A 6,561-nucleotide genomic window follows, 5' to 3' on the forward strand; every position below is an offset into this window, starting at 1 on the left:
AAGGATGGACATAAGCATGAAGTGATCTTGCAGGTCGGCTAAGCTTACAAATCCTAAGCACAATCACAATTGCTGAAGAGCTTACTAGAACACCTAAGCCTAGCAAACAATATGGAAGGTGTGGTCTTCTGCATGCACCAACAAAATGCCCAGCTATCCATCAATACTGCAAGGCATGTGGCAGAAAAGGCTATTGGCAGTGGTACTTAAGCAAAGGCTGATGCAACTACAAAGAGCCATGCACTGATCAAAATGGACCGCACACAACGGGTACATTCAAGCAGTAAGAATGACCATCCGGTTTCCCGTCAGAAACATATGCATGAGGTGACTGACAAACCAGAAAATAACGATGATGTGCACAAGACCAAGAGCGGTGAACTCATGTTTCACACATTCAATCTCGTGGAACACATAGCTACTGTCTCACCATCCAAAGCGTTTGCCAAGGTTCAAATTATCTGTTCTAAGAAAGTTTAAGTACTCTTTATTGTCCAAGGTTGACATAGGGGCAAGTGCCAACACACTGCCCCTGTGAATACAACAGACCTGCATCCACAGATGTGGAGGGCCATGGTGAAAGCTACTGCTGTGAAACTCTGTGTACAACGGTTCCCTTATTCCATGTACAAGATCCATAATTCTGGAGTGCAAGTACAATCAATCCTCCTGGGTATCACAGGTGTTCTACACCAGGGAGACTAAAGGCCCAACAATCACAGGTCTACCGGCATGTCGTGACCTCATACTAGTGACAATCCATGGAATCAGTCAGACACCAGACTGCGGATCAACCTCAAAAACTACTCCCATCACCTCAGCTCATGACCCAACATTGAAATATCCAGGATGTTTCGACAAAATTGGCAATTTCAAGGGAGCTGCAACATCACACTTGCAGGAGAATGCAAGTCGGTCAATTGATCTGGTACACTGTGAGCAACACAAATGCCGGCAGCTACAAGAAGGTACAGTGAAAGATTCCACACTACAGAAACTGGAAAACCACCACTGAAGGATGGCCTGATTTAATTCAGCATGTCTACGAACATGAAACCATTTTGGCCTTAGCGGGTAGGCTAGGCATCTCCTGGGGTGTCATTTTTAAAGGCAGACAGGTCACCATCCCAGAATCTTTGAGACCTGATATTCTTCAACAACTACATCACTCACAAACGGGCATAGATCACACGAGAAGACTCGCAAGAGAGAGAGTCTATTGGCCGGGTATGAACAGTGACATTGAAGTTATCTTCAAGAATTGCAAGGTATGTCAAGAGCATGTGCCAAGTCAGCACAAAGAGTCACTGATTCCACATGAAGCTCCTGCCCATCCCTGGTCCGAAATCACACCCGACCTCTTTGATGTCTGTGACACTGACTTCACCGTCATCGTTAACTACTTTACCAAGTACCCCATTATTCGACAATTGTACAACATGTCAAGCACGACCATCAGACACATTCTAAGAGCTATTTGAGTTTATATGTGCGTCTAGTGAAATCATTACGGATAACGGTCCACAAGTTATTGGTAAGCCATTTCAGGATATGTGTGAGAAGTGGAATATTGATCACATTACTTCTTCTCCTCATTACCCTAGATCTAATGGCCTAGCTGAATAAATGATGCACATGGTGAAATCCCTAATTCTCAAATGTAGACAGACCAGATAAGATTTACACATTGCAATGTTACATCCGAGAGCAACTCCTTTAACTGCAACTATTCCATCATTGGCAGAGGTCATGTTTGGCAGACCAGTGCGCACCAATCTACCTACCCTTACCCATTGTGCTCTCTCAGAAACTAGAGAACAACATTCAAACCTACAAGAGAAGATGACCAACGTGCCCGATACAAATGCAGGTACAGAATTGCCAAGTTTACAGCTGGGACAACAAGTTTGCATCCAGGATCCCACGGAAGGTTTGTGGCAACCAGCCCAGGTGACCAGGATTTGTTCGGAACCCAAGTTCCTATGGAGTCGTTACACACAAAGGCGCAACTGTGAGACGTCACCGAGGACAAATCAGATCCATTCCAGCTCCTCAACCACCCTGCAGTCCGACTGCATCAAGGACAAGATCCCAAATGCCAACCAGGAACAACATCCAAGGACGACAATCCCACCGATCACTGAGAGCAATTAAAGAAACCTCCAGACAAGGTCACCAGTCACAAGATCTGGGTGGACCAGCAGATTACCTCCATGCTTTAGAAACTGGGGAGGCGATCGTATAGTGGCTTTGTCACCGGACTAGTGACCCAAAGTAATGCCATGGCATACCTAGGTTCGAATCCCACCACAGCAGATGGTGACATAAGAACTCTATAAATAAATAAAAATCTGGAGTTGAAAGTTTGATGATGACCATGATATCATTGTTAATCCCTCTTTAGGGAAGGAAATCTGCTGACCTTTCCTGGCCTGGCCTACATGTAACTCCAGACCCATAGCGATGCAATTGACTCTGAAATGGCCTTGCAAGCAACTCAGTTCTTAAAGGAAATGAGGGAAGGGCAATAAATATTGGCCTAGCCAGCAACACCCCCAACAACAAAGAAAAGATTAGGATTATAGACTCATGTCAAGGTAACTAAACATAAGCATGTCTTATAAATAGTTATACTTCTTTGGAAGGGGGCAGTTATCTTTAAAATGTAAGAGGGAATGCTGTAATATTCATTTGAAGGGTTGCAGCATGATGTCAGTAGGAAGGAAGTGTGTCATGTGATCCAGTTTTAGTTTCAGCAGAGAGCAGGCACACAGCTCTTATATCCTCAGGTTTTCCAACCTTTTATACCTGGTCTCATGTGCCTAGTTTAGATAAATGAATCTACAATGTGTTTAAACAATCTTTGATCAGTGATTGGAGTCTTTTTATCACAACAGGGACATGCTGAGGTGGTGAAAGGCACTGAAGAAATGGGAGTTCTTTTATCAAGCTGTGCAGGAACCAACCCAAGTGCAGCGCCCCCTCAGTGTTGACCCTCCGACAGTGCGGCACTCCCTCAGCACTGACCCTCCGACAGTGCGGCGCTCCCTCAGTACTGACCCTCCGACAGTGCGGCGCTCCCTCAGCACTGACCCTCCGACAGTGCGGCGCCCCCTCAGTACTGACCCCCCGACAGTGCGGCGCTCCCTCAGCACTGACCCTCCGACCGTGCGGCGCCCCCTCAGTATTGACCCTCAGACAGTGCGGCACTACCTCAGCAATGACCCCCCGATAGTGCGGCGCTCCCTCAGTACTGACCCTACGACAGTGCGGCGCTCCCTCAGCACTGACCCTCCGACAGTGCGGCACTCCCTCAGTACTGACCCTCCGACAGTGCGGCGCTCCCTCAGTACTGACCCTCCGACAGTGCGGCACTCCCTCAGTACTGACCCTTCGACAGTGTGGCGCTCCCTCAGTACTGACCTTCCGACAGTGTGATGCTACTTCAGCACTGACCCTCAGACAGTGCAGCACTCCCTCAGCACTGACCCTCAGACAGTGCAGCACTCCCTCAGCACTGACCCTCCGACAGTGCGGCACTCCCTCAGTACTGACCTTCCGACAGTGTGGTGCTACTTCAGCACTGACCCTCAGACAGTGCAGCACTCCCTCAGCACTGACCCTCCAACAGTGCGGCACACACTCAGGACTGACCCTCCGACAGTGCGGCACTCACTTAGGACTGACCCTCCGACAGTGCGGCACTCCCTCAGTACTGACCCTCCGACAGTGCGGCACTCACTTAGGACTGACCCTCCGACAGTGCGGCACTCCCTCAGTACTGACCCTCCGACAGTGCGGCACTCACTTAGGACTGACCCTCCGACAGTGCGGCACTCACTTAGGACTGACCCTCCGACAGTGCGGCGCTCCCTCAGCAGTGACCTTCCAACAGTGCGGTTCTCTCTCAGTACTGGCCCCTGACAGTGTGGCGCGCCCTCAGGACTGACCCTCTGATATTGCAGCGCTCCCTCAGTACAGTCCCTCCAACAGTGCAGCACCTCCTCAGTACTGACCCTTCAACAGTGCGGTGTTCCCTCAGAACTGACCCTCCCAGAGCGCAGTGCTACCTTAGTGCTCACCCTCCGACACAGCAGCACTGCCTCAGTACTGACCCTCCGACAGTGCAGCGCTCCCTCCGTACCAACCTTTCGACAGCGCGGCACTCCCTCAGTGCTGAACCCCCAAGAGTACTGACTCTCCAACTGTGCAGCGCTCCCTTAGCAATGGCACCTGGATTTTTGTGTTCAGTTGCCCGGTATAACACTTGAATCCACGTCCTTCAGAGGTGATAGAGAGGGCATGGGAAAGAGAGAGACATACAGTGAAAGAGAAATAAAGATACAGTGAGATGGAGACTTTGAACAAGAGAGACAAAGAGTTAGAAAGAGGCAGAGAGAGACAGAACAGAGTCAGAATTCAAGACAGAGAGATTGAGTGAGAGATAGAGAGTGGGATAGACAAAGAGAGACAGATAGAGAGGAGAGAGAGAGGCAAAGAGCGGGATAGATAGACAAAAAGAGAGAGAGAAACAGAGATGAATCGAGAAAGAACAAGATGGAGTTACCCGCTAATGGACAGGGTAAACAGTGATGAGCCAGGGCCCTCAGGAGTTAGGGATAGGACTGGAGGAGAGCAATTGAAGACTTAATCTGTAAAAAATCACCACGTTCCAATTCCCACTTAATCAGAAAACGTAATGTTAGGAAATAATACATTTATATCTGAAATGAGTCACCACAACTGGACACTATTCAAGAACCACTTTTCCAAGTCCATCTTGTAGGGTTTGGAAGTTCTGTGTGTTCCTGGAACTCCCTTTGGAACACACAAGTGTCTGTCTACAATTTTCAACTTAATGGGAAGTGTTTCAGCAACCTGATGATTCATTTAGAGTTCAAGTGTTCCAACTCCAGACATCCCTGACACTAAACCTGCTATACTGTCCACTTCCACTCCGGACAAAACTGACCAGCATTAGGCAACTCTCTAAGATTTCTCTCAGAGAGGAGGAGGACCCTGTATCCCAGTGAGAGTCAGCACCTTCAGGAGAGGAGGGGGACCCTGTACCCCAGTGAGAGTCAGCACCTTCAGGAGAGGAGGGGGACCTGTACCCCAGTGAGAGTCAGCACCTTCAGGAGAGGAGGGGGACCCTGTACCCCAGTGAGAGTCAGCAACTTCAGGAGAGGAGGGGGACCCTGTACCCCAGTGAGAGTCAGCACCTTCAGGAGAGGAGGGGGACCCTGTACCCCAGTGGGAGTCAGCACCTTCAGGAGAGGAGGGGGACCTGTACCCCAGTGACAGTCAGCACCTTCAGGTGAGGAGGGGGACCTGTACCCCAGTGAGAGTCAGCACATTCAGGAGAGGAGGGGGACCTGTACCCCAGTGAGAGTCAGCACCTTCAGGAGAGGAGGGGGACGCTGTACCCCAGTGAGAGTCAGCACCTTCAGGAGAGGAGGGGGTCCCTGTACCCCAGTGAGAGTCAGCACCTTCAGGAGAGGAGGGGGTCCCTGTACATCAGTGAGAATCAGCAGCTGCTTGAAGTAAGGGAGGTGGGTTGGAATTCTCTGAGAGTTCATGCTGATGAGTTTGAAATGACAGAACGCTGGATCATTTGACTTTACGTTGTAGTGAGTTCCAGTTGCTCCTTAAAGTATTGCGCCCTCTGTGAGAGACAGGCTGAAGGAAAGCAGTCGGAAAACCGGAGCTTAACATGCTCCCCCTGCCCGACCCCCCCACGTTCTTCACACGCTCCCTGGGCTGACCTGAGAAGAACACAGGGGTGAAGTGTGCAAGCACGTGTCCGAGAGGCAGCATGTAGAAAGAGCGTCAGAGCTCAAAACCTGGTCTTAATTGATTCTTCCATGAGATGTGGGCATTCTTGGCAACACCAGCAATTCGCTGCCCAACACCACAAGGCAAGAGTGCAAAACAGGGTAGGTGGGGGGGGGGGAAGGTGGGGGGGGGGGGGGGGGGGGGGGGGCTTCAGTTGCACGAGGACAACAACCACCTGCATTTACCTAGCGCCTTTAACTCAGTGAAACAACACCTCTAAAGTGCTTCACGGGAACGTCAATCAGACAGACTTGGGCCCCCAGCCAGCTCCGGCCCTCAGGGGGTATTTGGGATTGGGGTGGGTGGGGGGGGGGAGCCCAAAGCTTGGTCAACGCTGGGCACACACCGCAGCACAGGGCCCAATTTAAAGGCGCCTCAGGCCTTGGAGCACGGGGAGCGTGGCCTCTCCAGCGCTTTTGTGGCCAGCTCGGGACAACGACCCGAAGCATCCCACCGACCACCCTCGGATCGGGGCCAACGCTGGTCAGGTGGGAAACGGCGGGTTGTGGGGTGGGGGGGGGGGGGCAGTCAAACCTGCGCACAGCATGATCCCGCAAATACCTGCCCCCGGGGAGTGTTCTATGCCGCAGCCTGTCTGTCCAGACCCATGGAGTAATTCCGCACCACCCCCCCCACCCCCCCACCCCTGCGGGCCGAGGGAAATTCTCCCAGGGACGCGGCGTGGATTTAGACCCACCCGGAGGAACCTCCGGGGTGGTCTTTGTT

The sequence above is a fragment of the Carcharodon carcharias genome (genome assembly GCF_017639515.1).
Source record: "Carcharodon carcharias isolate sCarCar2 chromosome 37 unlocalized genomic scaffold, sCarCar2.pri SUPER_37_unloc_3, whole genome shotgun sequence".
NCBI lineage: Eukaryota > Metazoa > Chordata > Chondrichthyes > Lamniformes > Lamnidae > Carcharodon > Carcharodon carcharias.